Source organism: Lathyrus oleraceus, chromosome 6 (genome assembly GCF_024323335.1).
Source record: "Lathyrus oleraceus cultivar Zhongwan6 chromosome 6, CAAS_Psat_ZW6_1.0, whole genome shotgun sequence".
Lineage (NCBI taxonomy): Eukaryota > Viridiplantae > Streptophyta > Magnoliopsida > Fabales > Fabaceae > Lathyrus > Lathyrus oleraceus.
Genome location: NC_066584.1, coordinates 509,754,752 through 509,771,338, shown reverse-complemented (window position 1 = coordinate 509,771,338; position 16,587 = coordinate 509,754,752).

The window sequence follows — 16,587 nt, the reverse complement described above, 5'->3', positions numbered from 1 at the left end:
TAAAGAAAAGCGATTACAAGGTAGTCGATCAGTTGATTCAGACGCCATCTAATATATTTATTCTTTCACTCCTGCTGTGTTCAGAGGCACACAGGGAGGCACTCCTGAAGGTCCTTAATGCTGCATATGTGCCTCAGGAGATCTCAGTGAACCAACTAGAAGAGATCGTTGCAAATGTTCATACAAGCAACGGGTTGGGTTTTACTGATTCTGACTTGACGCCAGCTGGACGCGATCATAACAAGGCTTTGCACATCTCGATGGAGTGTAAAGACATTGTGTTATCCCATGTTCTGGTGGATACATGTTCCTCTCTCAATGTGCTACCCAAGAGAGCCCTGTCAAGGTTAGATGTAGAAGGTTTGATCTTGAAGCCTTCCGATCTTGTGGTAAGAGCCTTCGATGGTTCTAAGAGGTCGGTGTTCGGAGAGGTAGAATTTCCAATTCAGATTGGATCACAAACCTTTAACACCGTATTCTATGTGATGGATATCAGTCCTTCGCATAGCTGCTTGCTGGGTCGTCCTTGGATCCACAATGCTGGGGCAGTCTCCTCGACCTTGCATCAGAAGATCAAGTTCCCGGTCAACGGAAGAATTATCACTGTCTATGGTGAGGAGGATATTTTGGTCAGTGACCTATCTACATTCAAGTATGTAGAGGTAGAAGGTGAGATTCATGAGACCCTGTGTCAGGCCTTTGAGGCAGTTCAAGTCAAGGATGCAGCTCTAGTGGAAGAGGTTGAAGCAGGTGCATCTTTGTCGTCCTTCAAGCAGGCACATGCCTTGGTAAATTCAGGTGTTGCTCTCGGTTGGGGACGTCTGGCGGATTTACCTGTAAAGGAAGACAAGTTTGGGATTGGGTATCAGCCGACATTGACTTCTACAACTTCAACGCCTCAGACTCGTCAGGGGCCGATTACTTTCTCTAGTGCTGGCATTATTCAGTACGGCCAGGTCTCTGCAATCAATAAAGAAGATGGGGATAGTGATTGCGACATTGACAACTGGGTGCGTCCAAGGGTCCCGGGTGAAGTTCTCCACAACTGGTCTTCTGAAGAGATTATCCAAGTCACTCTTCTTAAAGAGTAATTTTCTTTGTTTATTCATGCATATCCAAGTCTTACGTTCCTCCCAGGGTGTGATGACTCATTACAGGGCTCATCTATGTGGATACCTGCATTTTTTATCATAAATAAAGGACGTCTTTTTGCATTCAAATATTTTGTTCACTGTCTTTCTATTTTTGCAGTTTTCAAAGATAAAAAATATAAAAAAAATATATATACATTTGGCAATGTTTTGTTTAGTTTCCACTTCTTGTTCACACTCATAAGCACATACCATCACTCATGCAGATGCACGTCACCAGATCCTATCGATAACAATTCTGCTATGACTCGCTTCGACTTTGAAAATCCAATCTTTCAAGCTGAAGAAGAGGGTGACGAAGACTGTGAACTACCTGAAGAACTTGTCAGGTTGTCAAAACAGGAAGAAATGGTCATTCAACCGCATCAAGAGTCTACTGAAGTGATTAATCTCGGCACCGAGGACGTCAAGAGAGAGATCAAGATAGGGGCTGCTTTGGAAGATAATGTGAAGAAGGGGCTGATTGAATTGCTGCAAGAGTATGTTGATATCTTCGCTTGGTCTTATCAGGACATGCCAGAGCTTGACACAGACATTGTGGTACACCATTTTCCTCTCAAAGAGGATTGTCCTCCGGTCAAGTAGAAGCTCAGAAGAACAAGACCAGAGATGGCTGTCAAGATAAAGGAAGAAGTGCAAAAATAGTTGGATGCAGGGTTTCTAGCGGTTACAAATTATCCGCCATGGGTTGCAAATATCGTTCCAGTACCTAAGAAGGATGGAAAGGTACGGATGTATGTTGACTACCGGGATCTGAATAGAGCTAGTCCTAAAGATGATTTCCCATTACCTCACATGGACGTTTTGGTGGATAACACGACTCAGTTCTCGGTATTCTCCTTCATGGATGGCTTTTCTGGCTATAATCAAATTAAGATGGCACCAGAAGACATGGAGAAGACAACTTTCATAACCCCATGGGGAATCTTCTGCTACAAGGTGATGCCGTTTGGTCTGAAAAATGTTGGGGAAACATATCAACGAGCTATGGTAACTCTTTTCCATGATATGATTCATCATGAAATCGAGGTTTATGTTGATGATATGATTTCCAAATCTCAGACGAAAGAAGAATATCTGGTGAATTTGCAGAAACTGTTTGAGCGTTTAAGGAAATTCAAGTTGAGGCTTAATCCGAACAAGTGTACTTTCGGGGTGAGATCTGGAAAACTGTTGGGTTTTATTGTTAGTGAAAAAGGCATTGAGGTGGATCCGGCCAAAGTGAAAGCGATACAAGAAATGCCTAAGCCAAGAACAGAAAAACAAGTCTGTGGTTTCTTAGGTAGGTTGAACTACATTGCAAGGTTCATCTCTCACCTAACAGCCACGTGTGAGCCAATATTCAAATTGTTGAGAAAAGATCAGGCCATCAGGTGGAATGATGATTGCCAAAGGGCTTTCGAGAAGATAAAAGAGTATTTGCAGAATCCTCCAATCCTTATGCCTCCAGTCCCAGGGAGACCGCTGATTATGTATTTGACAGTACTTGATAATTCCATGGGTTGTGTTCTCGGTCAACACGACGAGACAGGTAGGAAAGAGCATGCCATCTACTACCTGAGTAAAAAATTCACAGATTGCGAGTCGAGATACTCAATGCTTGAAAAGACATATTGTGCACTTGCATGGGCTGCTAAGCGATTGAGATAATACATGCTGACTCACACGATCTTACTGATCTCCAAAATGGATCCAGTCAAGTATATATTTGAGAAGCCAGCTCTCACCGGAAGGGTTGCTCGTTGGCAAATGGTACTGACAGAGTACGATATCCAATATACATCCCAGAAAGTCATCAAAGGGAGTATTCTGTTAGACTATCTTGCTCAACAGCCAATTGATGATTATGAGCCGATGAAGTTTGATTTTCCGGATGAAGACATCATGTTCCTCAAGATGAAAGACTGTGAAGAGTCAGTTGTTGAGGAGGGACCTGATCCAGATGAAAAGTGGACTTTAATGTTTGATGGGGCCGTCAATGCCAAAGGAAGTGGAATTGGTGCTGTCATTACCACTCCGAAAGGTGCCCACATGTCTTTCACCGCTCGTCTGACTTTTGAGTGCACCAATAATGAAGTTGAGTATGAGGCCTGTATCTTGGGTATTGAGCAAGCCATTGATTTGAGAATCAAGACTCTGGACATCTTCGGAGATTCAGCTCTAGTGATCAATCAAGTGAATGGTGATTGGAATACTCTCCAGCCTAATCTGGTCCCCTATAGAGACTACACGAGAAGACTGTTGACTTTCTTCACAACAGTAAGGCTATATCATATACCTCGTGATGAGAACCAAATGGCAGATGCTCTTGCTACTCTGTCCTCCATGATCAAGGTGATTCGGTGGAACTATGCTCCCAGGATCGATGTTATGCGCCTTGATAGGGTCGCGTATGTGTTTGCTGCAGAACTGGTAGTTGATGACAAGCCCTGGTACCACGACATCAAGTGCTTTCTGAAGAATCAAGAGTACCCTGTAGAGGCATCCAACAATGATAGAAAGACTTTGAGAAGATTGGCAGGCAGTTTATTCTTAAACAAAGACGATGTGTTGTATAAGAGGAACTTCAACATGGTTTTGCTCAGATGCGTGGATAGACACGAAGCAGACATGTTAATGCAGGAAGTTCATGAAGGCTCCTTCGGTACTCATGCCGACGGACGTGCAATGGCTAAGAAATTGTTGAGGGCGGGTTATTACTGGATGACCATGGAATCTGATTGTTTCAAATATGCTCGGAAGTGTCATAAATGCCAGATTTATGTTGATAAGGTGCATGTGCCGCCCAATCCTCTGAATGTGATGTCTTCGCCGTGACCGTTTGCAATGTGGGGCATTGATATGATTGGAAAGATTGAGCCGACTGCTTCCAATGGGAATCGCTTCATCCTTGTTGCCATCGACTATTTCACCAAGTGGGTCGAAGCAGCGTCATTTGCGAAGGTCACCAGACATGTGGTTGCCCGATTCATCAAGAAAGAAATCATTTGTCGTTATGGGATTCCCGAAAGGATCATTACTGATAATGGTTCTAATCTCAATAACAAAATGATGAAAGAGTTGTGCAAGAACTTTAACATTCAACATCACAACTCTTCCCCTTATCGTCCTAAGATGAACGGTGTTGTTGAGGCAGCAAATAAGAACATAAAGAAGATTGTGCAGAAGATGGTCGTTATGAAGGAGAATTGCGGTCCAAAACGCAGCGGAAAAAAAAAATCTCCTTTAGAGATCCTTACGAATGATCATGGTCAGTGATAGAATATTTACCTCTTGTGACGGTTGAAACCTTTGGTGCAGATCTCTTGTGACGATCAAAACCTTTGATGCAAATCCACGAAGCGATCACGAACGTTGAACGATGACAACGTCTCTACTCAGTCCACACGAACGGGTTCCTTCAATCTCAGTGCTAGCTGGTACGAATGAAGGCTTTGAGTGAGAGAGAGAGTGATAGAAAACGAAAATAATGCAACCGCAAATTTTTGCTTCTGCACAAGGGTTCTATTTATAGAACCACTTGTGTGGGCTTCAAGCTAAAAGCCCACTTAAGTGTATTTTGGCCCATATCTTATAATATGCCCAAAATCACTTAAGCTCATGGTACCTTACCATATTTCGTATTCTACTCAAGTACATCGTACCTTACGATGCTCTATAACTCACTTAAGGGCACCGTACCTTACGGTATTCCTTAGTTACTCTATCTCTCATCAATCCGTCCTTTGTGTGTGACCCTGTAGGTTTTCGTGACGTTGGCAATTATATTAAATCACGCATTTAACATAATAAACAGTGAGCGGTATCTAGCAACACATCACTGCTATCCAAGACACGAAAATGTCATGTGATCTGACAATTCCTTCTGTGATAATACTTATGTGTATAATTACCCTTTTGCCCTTATGTCTATATTGAACACAAGGCATAGACCGTGTCATCCTTGTCCAGTTCAATATTGGGCCCATAGACATTTATCCTGTTATGCAGGATGGGCAAATTCCATCTAGGTCACTCATGTCCCTCAGCATGCTTTGTGGAGTACCCATCAACTGTCTTTATGGTTATCCAGTTACGGACAACGTTGGATCAGCAATAAAGCACTCGACTCTACATCTAGATCCATAGTGGTTTCAGGTCGAAGAGTGGAATACACTATTATCACCATGAGAATAACTTATGACACCTTGCATAACTTTCTATATAGTATTCTCATAGCGGGTCAATCCGGTATAAATATTACTCCTAATATTCATACCTATGTTTGAGACTTGATAACTCTTTATCCATGATCCATGAGATGTGATCATCAGTCTACAAACATAATAGTCTTAATGCTTTAATGTTATCCCACTTCACACTAAAGCTCGACTACGGATACTTTAAGAATAGTGTCCTTATGTTTAATGTGTTCTCATGATTAAGTCACACTTAATACATTAAACGGACTCTATTCCAGGGACTTTATTAATCAACCATAATAAAGAAAATGCCTTTTATTATTAATAAACAATTCGATACAAGTACCAAAAGTATTGGCCTCTAGGGCTTACACCAACAATCTCCCACTAGCACTAGAGCCAATCAGGTATACCCCTTATGCCCATTGATCTAGTATGGCCATCATGCTTCTGCTGCGTAAGAGGCTTTGTCAGTGGGTCAGCTATATTGTCAAGTGTAGGTACTTTACATATTTTCACATCTCCTCTATCTATTATCTCTCGAATGAGATGATAACGCCTGAGTATGTGTTTGGATCGTTGGTGAGATCTAGGCTCCTTGGCTTGTGCGATAGCACCATTGTTATCATAATAGAGACCAATGGGATCCACAATGCTAGGGACTATGCCAAGTTCACTAATGAACTTTTTGATCCAAACAACTCCCTTTTCTGCATTTGAGGCAGCAATGTACTCGGCCTCGGTTGTAGAATCAACAACTGTATCTTGCTTTAAACTTTTCAAGCTCATAGCGCCACCATTTCAGCAAAACACATAACCATTGGAACCATTCATATTAAAGCGTCTCAGCACCTTGTCTATGTACTCTGACTTAGGCCAAGCATTTTATGATCTATCTCTATAGATTCTGATTCCTAATATATAGGCTGTTTCACCTAGGTCCTTCATAGATAAGCATTTCCCCACCCAAGACTTTGCTTGTTGCAGGGTAGGGATATCGTTTCCAATGAGTAATATGTCATCTACATATAATACCAGGAATACGATCATGCTCCCACTAACCTTCTTGTAGACACAAGGCTCATCTTCGTTCTTGATGAATCCATATTGTTTTACTGTTTCATCAAAACGAAGATTCCATGAGTAGGTCACAAGCTCATCTTGATCCATGAGTAATACATCACCTTGATCAGATATCCATATATCTCAGGTAGGTGACGTATCCTGCCTGACCTACGTTGGTCTTGTTCTACTTGAGCAGGTTGCTCTTACACAACTACTTATGTTTCCTGCTCCAATTCCTCCATAGGTGTGTCGATGCTTTCTGATTCTTGAATTTCTTCAAGCTCTACTTTCCTCCCACTGGTTCCTTTGGAAATAAAATTATTTTCTAGGAAAACTCCAGTTCGAGCGACAAACACTTTGCCCTCAGAAGGATTGTAGAAGTAATACCCTCTTGTTTCTTTAGGATACCCCACAAATAAGCATTTGTCAGATTTGGGCTCAAGCTTAGTTGAAATTTGTCGTTTCACATAAACCTCGCAACCCCAAATCTTTATGTAAGACATATGTGGTTTCTTACCACTCCATATATCATATGGTGTCTTCTCAACCTTTTGGATGGAACACGGTTAAAGTGTGTAAGCTGCTGTCAATGTCCCCAAAAGGAGTTTGGAAGATCGACGTGACTCATCATGGATCGGACCATGTCTAACAGGGTTCGATTTCTTCTCTCAGATGCACCATTCCATTGGGGTGTTCCAGGAGGAGTAAGTTGGGATAGGATCCCACACTCTTTCAGATGGATCAAACTCTAGGCTTAAATACTCACCACCTCGATCTGATCGAAGAGTTTTAATATTCTTACCTAGTTGGTTTTAACTCGTTAGGTTTCACCCTTTTAGTATTAATGTTATTAATAGGCATTTTGAGATCAAGGACATATAGTCCATTGCTCATTTGTGCAGTAGCATAGAATATATCATTCAAATAAATTGAGCAACAATTGTTCTTTATTATAAATGAAAAACCAAACTTGTCCAAACAAGAAATGGAAATAATATTCCTGCTAATTGCAGGTGCATAATAACAGTTCTCTAACTGAATTATAAAACCACTAGGTAAAGTTAATAAGATCCTATGGCTAAAGTAGCAACCTTTGCTCCATTGCCAACTCGTAGGTCAACTTCACCTTTTGCCAAATCTCTACTCCCTTTCAGCCCCTGCACATTTGTACAAATGTGAGAACCGCATCCAGTATCTAATACCCATAATGCAGAAGTAGATAAGTTAATAACAAAAATACCTGAAGTTGAAGTCTCTACTCCATTCTTCTTGTCTTCCAGGTACTTTGGGCAGTTCCTCTTCCAGTGTCCGGTCTTACCGCAATGGAAGCAGGTTCCTTCTTTTGCTATGCCTCCACTAGGCTTCAAAGCAGCAACGATGGGTTTGGGTTTGGCAACTTCCTTGCCTTTCCCTTTATCACCCTGCTTAGTGGGCCTTTTGTTCTGTCTCTTTCCATTTCCGATCATCAGAATAGACTTCCCTTTTGACTTCAGATTCTGCTCGGCAGTTCTTAACATAGCGAGCAGTTCAGAAAGAGATTTGTCCATATCAATCATATTGAAATTTAGGACAAATTGACTGAAACTATTTGGCAACGATTGCAAGATCAAATCAGTCGCAAGTTCCTTTTCGAGGGGAAAACCCAATCTCTCAAGGTTTTCCACATACCCAATCATCTTGAGTACATGGGGACCTACAGGGGCTCCCTCAGCTAACTTGCTTTGGAAAAGGGCTTTTGAAACTTCAAACCTCTCATGCCTTGCTTGCTCTTGATAGAGCAGCTTCAGGAGTTCGATCATATCGAACGCTGACATGTTCTCATGTTGCTTTTGCAATGCTGAGTTCATGGTAGCCAGTATGAGACAAGCAATTTCATTGGCATCATCGACATGCTTCTTATAAGCATCTCTTTCTGCCTTAGGTGCAGAACTAGGAGGTTCCTCTTCAGGAACAGGTGTCTCCAAGACATACAGCTTTTTATCATGTTTGAGGATAATCCTCAGGTTTCGGTGCCAATCCAGAAAATTTGTCCCAGACAATTTTTGTTTGTCAAGGATTGATCGCAAGATGTTGTTAGAGGTGTTTGCTGTTATGGTTATCTACATAAGGATTAAGAAAATATAAGTATCATTGACATATTTAATTAGGCCTTTAATCAAATATGCTCCCACTATTTTACTCAAAACAAATGACCCTCATCATTTGATTCGGAAAATCCCGTTGGAAGATTTTCTAGTGGGTCGAGATCCATATTTCACTTCGTTCTAAGTCCGCGTAGGCGGATTACACAAAACTAGGTTATTTAGGTAGGAACTCCTTCCAGTTGTATCTCATACAACTCTCGAAAATTTCAGTTGGGTGAATAACTCCTTATTCCAATCCATCATATGGATTATTCCCAACTCTTGCTTCTAAAACATATATGATATTATTATAATTAAGTTTGACCCATTGTCTTAGCAGTTGGATATTACAATTATCCCATCGCACCTTACTAATATAGAACATGCACCTCGCTTTGGCGAAACCTACATTATCCGATACTAGTCTTGATGAGTGCTAAAAGTTGGAAAGCAAACATATATAATATCATCATAATTTGTTTAGTTAAGTTTGACCCATTGTTTTAGCAGTTGGATATTACAATTATCCCATCGCATCTTACTAATATAGAACATGCACCTCGCTTTGGCGAAACCTACGTTATCCGATACTAGTCTTGATGAGTGCTAAAACTTGGAAAGCATAAACTTAATATTTTAGTTTGAGGGAATTGCAATTGTTATGATCTCACGGGCTTATTTATCATATAAATCGTCTCTCACATGCATCAACATACATTCACATGCATCAACATACATACAAACAAAATGAAACAGTTATGGCCCCTAGCGCAATTGTTCTCCCAAGCCAATGAGAGAACCTAAGCTAACCTACAACGATCTAAGCTTCTCCAAGCAAGATCTTCAAGGTTGTCCTCCTTTAATATTGAATTCTTCTCTAAGCTTCTCCAAGCAAGATCTTCAAGATTGTCCTTTTTTGATATTGTAATCTTCTCTTTCTTCATAGCATTGTCTTCTTCTCTTTATTCATAACATTACATTCCAGAAGAAACTCGTTTTACATACGAGGGTTTGAGATGAGAAAAGAAGTTACATTAAGAGATCAAAAGGAGAGGCACGACACGCAGGTCGTATTTAAAAACCCAAAAAAATAAATAAAGGACAACTAAGGCCATAACTGATCACCACAAGGCAATAATAATAAACACATTGTTATTATTAAATTTTAATTCCTTTAATTAATTAAAACCAAATTAAATTTTGGCGACCGATCACACTACGCAGAGTTAGCCGGGGGTTCCGTTGAAATGGACATTGTTTTGCATGAACATAACCCTTGCGTAGTCACAAAACAGGAACCCCAAAATTTTGACTCTGGGAGTGTGACGACCGTCACAAGCGTGTGACGACCGTCACAGGCAATGTGAGTGTGACGAACGTCATGGGCGTGTTACGACCGTCACGCATCCAGTTTGTTACGCATGTTACGCTCGTCACACGAGCTTCACGCGGCCAAACTAATAGAACTTTGAAACAGTCTACGGACCTCTTCCAAAATCCCTAAATTCACAACTCCTAGACGGCACAACCCTTGCGCTGTCACCAACCCTAATGCGTCAATTTCAGACCGTCAAACACACCTCGATTGTTGATTCAGTATGATTGATCAACAGGTCATTGCTTCACCATACTAATGTCGGATTCCAAAGCAAATGACCATTGATCGCTCAAAGGAAAACAATCATTTAGTGTTCGAATGAACGAAACAGAAACAGTATATCACATATACCGTATTTTGCATTAGGATTACTTATATCATATATAAGTTGATCGGTCTCAATTGCGTAACCTATGGACGATCGATGTATCGCTGCTTCACCATACTAATGTCGGATTCCGAAGCATAGTCAACATCAATCATCCAACTCGTACACTCATGATGCCAATTTAATTACTCGTTTAATTAATTGATTCATTCTGTCTTTTAATCATATTGATACATAAATTAAACAACTATCCGATTCATGGTTTCGTAAGTGGCTCTGATACCACTGAAGGAGAATTGCGGTCCAAAACGCAGTGGAAAAAAAATTTCTCCTTTAGAGATCCTTACGAATGGTCATGGTCAGTGATAGAATATTTACCTCTTGTGACGGTTGAAACCTTTGGTGCAGATCTCTTGTGACGATCAAAACCTTTGATGCAAATCCACGAAGCGATAACGAACGTTGAACGATGACAACGTCTCTACTCAGTCCACACGAACGGGTTCCTTCAATCTCAGTGCTAGCTGGTACGAATGAAGGCTTTGAGTGAGAGAGAGAGAGTGATAGAAAACGAAAATAATGCAACCGCAAATTTTTGCTTCTGCACAAGGGTTCTATTTATAGAACCACTTGTGTGGGCTTCAAGCTAAAAGCCCACTTAAGTGTATTTTGGCCCATATCTTATAATATGCCCAAAATCACTTAAGCTCATGGTACCTTACCATATTTCGTATTCTACTCAAGTACATCGTACCTTACGATGCTCTATAACTCACTTAAGGGCACCGTACCTTACGGTATTCCTTAGTTACTCTATCTCTCATCAATCCGTCCTTTGTGTGTGACCCTGTAGGTTTTCGTGACGTTGGCAATTATATTAAATCACGCATTTAACATAATAAACAGTGAGCGGTATCTAGCAACACATCACTGCTATCCAAGACACGAAAATGTCATGTGATCTGACAATTCCTTCTGTGATAATACTTATGTGTATAATTACCCTTTTGCCCTTATGTCTATATTGAACACAAGGCATAGACCGTGTCATCCTTGTCCAGTTCAATATTGGGCCCATAGACATTTATCCTGTTATGCAGGATGGGCAAATTCCATCTAGGTCACTCATGTCCCTCAGCATGCTTTGTGGAGTACCCATCAACTGTCTTTATGGTTATCCAGTTACGGACAACGTTGGATCAGCAATAAAGCACTCGACTCTACATCTAGATCCATAGTGGTTTCAGGTCGAAAAGTGGAATACACTATTATCACCATGAGAATAACTTATGACACCTTGCATAACTTTCTATATAGTATTCTCATAGCGGGTCAATCCGGTATAAATATTACTCCTAATATTCATACCTATGTTTGAGACTTGATAACTCTTTATCCATGATCCATGAGATGTGATCATCAGTCTACAAACATAATAGTCTTAATGCTTTAATGTTATCCCACTTCACACTAAAGCTCGACTACGGATACTTTAAGAATAGTGTCCTTATGTTTAATGTGTTCTCATGATTAAGTCACACTTAATACATTAAACGGACTCTATTCCAGGGACTTTATTAATCAACCATAATAAAGAAAATGCCTTTTATTATTAATAAACAATTCGATACAAGTACCAAAAGTATTGGCCTCTAGGGCTTACACCAACAATCTCCCACTAGCACTAGAGCCAATCAGGTATACCCCTTATGCCCATTGATCTAGTATGGCCATCATGCTTCTGCTGCGCAAGAGGCTTTGTCAGTGGGTCAGCTATATTGTCAAGTGTAGGTACTTTACATATTTTCACATCTCCTCTATCTATTATCTCTCGAATGAGATGATAACGCCTGAGTATGTGTTTGGATCGTTGGTGAGATCTAGGCTCCTTGGCTTGTGCGATAGCACCATTGTTATCATAATAGAGACCAATGGGATCCACAATGCTAGGGACTATGCCAAGTTCACTAATGAACTTTTTGATCCAAACAACTCCCTTTTCTGCATTTGAGGCAGCAATATACTCGGCCTCGGTTGTAGAATCAGCAACTGTATCTTGCTTTGAACTTTTCAAGCTCACAGCGCCACCATTTCAGCAAAACACATAACCATTGGAACCATTCATATTAAAGCGTCTCAGCACCTTGTCTATGTACTCTGACTTAGGCCAAGCATTTTATGATCTATCTCTATAGATTCTGATTCCTAATATATAGGCTGTTTCACCTAGGTCCTTCATAGATAAGCATTTCCCCACCCAAGACTTTGCTTGTTGCAGGGTAGGGATATCGTTTCCAATGAGTAATATGTCATCTACATATAATACCAGGAATACGATCATGCTCCCACTAACCTTCTTGTAGACACAAGGCTCATCTTCGTTCTTGATGAATCCATATTGTTTTACTGTTTCATCAAAACGAAGATTCCATGAGTAGGTCACAAGCTCATCTTGATCCATGAGTAATACATCACCTTGATCAGATATCCATATATCTCAGGTAGGTGACGTATCCTGCCTGACCTACGCTGGTCTTGTTCTACTTGAGCAGGTTGCTCTTACACAACTACTTATGTTTCCTGCTCCAATTCCTCCATAGGTGTGTTGATGCTTTCTGATTCTTGAATTTCTTCAAGCTCTACTTTCCTCCCACTGGTTCCTTTGGAAATAAAATTATTTTCTAGGAAAACTCCAGTTCGAGCGACAAACACTTTGCCCTCAGAAGGATTGTAGAAGTAATACCCTCTTGAGGGATTGCTTCCTGATGTAAATGCCTATTCAGAGGCCACTCAATCAATAAAATCATGTTATTCAGTACATCTCTGTGTTCATTTTCATTTTACTGTTTTGTTTGTGAAATTCTGGTATAGTCAGAGTTCAGATGTTCTACTCGAAGTCATGACATCTGATCCAACATTGTTACTAATACAGCAAGACAGTTATAAATATTAAAGCACAGTACTAATATGCACACATTCACAAATGTCATGACATCTGTTACTATACCACCATAGAAAATAAGAACACCCAGTTCTGTCCATCTGGTACAAATACACAACAGAGATCAAACATACCACTTACTTCTATTGATCCTGCACTGTTATCAGCATGATGTCTCAACATTGATTTGAACATCACCTGTTCCAGCATTACAGTTGGCTGTACTGTAGAAGACCAACAAGTCTAGACTTCAGTATCAGCTGTCAATGATGAATGTCATAACATTCAGTTTGGCATTCAGACAGTAGGCTATGTGCCAGGTCTGTTATTCCCTTGTTAAACAGACTGAAATACATACTGAGTTATAACAGACAGAATTATAACGTGCAGAAGGTAAAAACACAAGTAATTGTTAACCCAGTTCGGTACAACGTTACCTACTCTGGGGGCATACCAAGCCAGGAAGAAGATCCAATATCAACAGTATTAATTCAGAGTTAAACTCCCCCGTTTGCAACTCTTCACTTAATCCCTACCCTGGGGGCATACCAAGCCAGAAAGAAGATGCAATCTATACCTAGGAACTCCTAGATAGAAACCTTCAGTTTCCATTCCTTTCACTACTATTTCAATGTAATGCTAAACAACTTGAACTTGCTTCACAGCTTCGTTCAAGATCAATACAACTCTCACCTATAGGCTTTGAGTTACAAACAATCTCATGCTTCTTAGCACTGAGAAACACCTGGTAACCTTCCCACAGGTTGGGAGGTTTACCTCTCACACACACCCCTAATTTTACATTATTTGAGGCTTCCAAAACCTAGGTTACAATCTGCTATTTATAACCTAACCACCCAATTGGATTTAGGCCTTCAGAAATCGCAGCAAACTTCTCCTTTGCTGTTACAAAGCTGGCAAAATTCTTCTGCTACAATCAAGGTCTTCAATCTTTTATTTCCTAAAAATTCTCCATATTTAGAAACTGTATATTCACCAAATATTCTGATTGAGTCTTCAAGATCTCCACATAGAAGTTAGGATATTCACCAAATATCCTCACTAATCCCAGAATATTAAATTAGTTAACACATGCCTGAATTAACTAATTCAGTTTTATACACATGTGTGATGTCACAGTCACGATGTCGTGACATCGTACATGACATGTTGGTCCAGATGTTGAACTTCTTCAACCCAACATATTAAAACAACAGAGGTGATTACATTATTTGTTTTACAAAATTAATGCCAATCCTAAGGTACTAACAGTTTGCAAAAATGACGTTCGAATTTTTGATAAACAATGCATCATGAAACATAAGAGCTTTACAGGTACATGTTTAATAAACATTGAAAATTGCTGCAAATTTTAAGTGCTTTGGATCATCTATTCAGAACAGGTACACCTGGGGCATTTCCTTAAGGTCCCCATCAAATGATCGCAGGTGTTTTTCCTCAACAGTTGGAATTTGGTATCTTATCCCTGCAAAGCTGGTCCGAGCGTTGGATTCTCCAATCCCCAGCAGGCTCTCACTACTTTACTTCCCCAAGCATTTGTTTCAGATTATACATTCACCAGTAGAGTCAACAGTGTCTGACTGTATATCCCCAGCGGAGTTGACAGTGTCAGACTGTATCTTCCCAGCAGAAGCGGCTGCTCCTCAGAGTTCAATGCCAGATCGATGATCTCGACGCTAGACCCATGGTCTCTTTCCCTGAAGCAGAATCTCGTTACTGTATTGGTGTTTGCTTCCCCTGCTGAGTCGTCTCTCTCGTAGATTATGGTTGCCAGAACCACTGTCGCTTTCCTCAACAGCAAGTTTTCAGGGCCATTCTCTCCCCAGTCAGAGCCTCAGTATTTTGTTATTTTCCAGAACACCGTGTGGCAGGTCATTTCCCCACAGAGTTCTTTGTGTTGTGCATCTCCAACAGCCTTGCCAGGGTCCAGAAGATGGTGATCATTTCCCCAGCAGAATTCCTTGCCTCAGCTTGGCGTTCTCTCTAATCAAGCATTTCGCATCCCTGCATGTAGAATCATATTGCATTGCATCCTCCCAAATTGCGTAGCATTTCCATTTTCATGGAGCATTACGCCATTGAAAAATTCAAACATACGCATGTAAAACATAAGGCATTCTCGGTATCCCAAGTGATAAGCCAAAAGTTGTTTCCAATACTCAGACTGAAGATTGTTCATGACTTATCTTTATTATTCCCAACAGGGGTCGTTGGCCCACGCACCGCCTCAATTATCATTTTCCTTATTTCTGCTGATACTGACAGGCATGAAAGTTTTCCGGTATCCAGACCGAAGTGGCATTCAGGCCAGTTTCCGGTATCCAGACCGAAGTGGCATTCAGGCTAGTTTTCCGGTATGCAGACCGAAGTGGCATTCAGGCCAGTTCCCGGTATTCAGACCGAAGTGTGATTCAGGCCAGTTTTCCGATATTCAGACCGAGGTGACATTCAGGCCAGTTTTCCGGTATTCAGACCGAAGTGGCGCTCATGCCAGTTTCCCGGTGTTCAGACCGATATTTGATAATCTCAGTATCTTCCGATGCTCAGATCGGAGTCATTTCCAGTATTCAGATTGATGAGCGGCATTCAGGCCGTGGTTATTTCTGTGTTACCATTTATTTTGGTATTCAGGCTAACATTCTTTTTTCGGTGTTCAGACCGACTCTCACTGTACCAGACGGATTCTTTGTTGATACCCAGATCAAGATCACCTTTTTGCCGATCCTGACAGGCATTGTTACTTCATTTTTTCACTTCAATGCAAATTTTCGGGCTTTTATCGTATTCAATCCCTTGATACCTCGAAAGTGCGAAAGTCGTTGCTATCTTTATTTCGGGTTTCCAGTTGATTGAATAAGGGCAGCTATAATACCCCAAAATTTACCCTTCGTTTTTCCTGGAAGCATGGGATTATGTTTCACACTTCATTAGCATCATACTAGGTCATACTCATTGCATACTGCATTAGTGACATGGAAATCAAGGTTTGCTTGATCACTCCTTAACAGAAGGAGCCCATACAAAGCAAGATTGAGAATTGGACTTCATTCTCTATGTATACAAGTATCAAGGGTCTCAGGTGGCTTCAGGTATCTTATTATGGTCTTCAGTTCATCAGTGAAGGATCTGGAGCTATCAGAGTGTTCATCTGGATTTAATCAAGAAATTAGGGTTTCATGGCTACCTGCAACAGAAAATGTTTGGTTGGAAGTAGAGGAGCTCATCCATGTCATTATTAGAGAGGCATCTTGGCCTAGGAAGATTCACAATTATCTCAGAAAGATCCATTGGCAATCAGTTCCTGATCATTTTGCCCTAAAACTAGGGATTGGTATAAAGTCAGTTTATTTCTGATTCTTTGGGTGAAACTCTTTTCCATGGCCCTCCATATGTCCACAA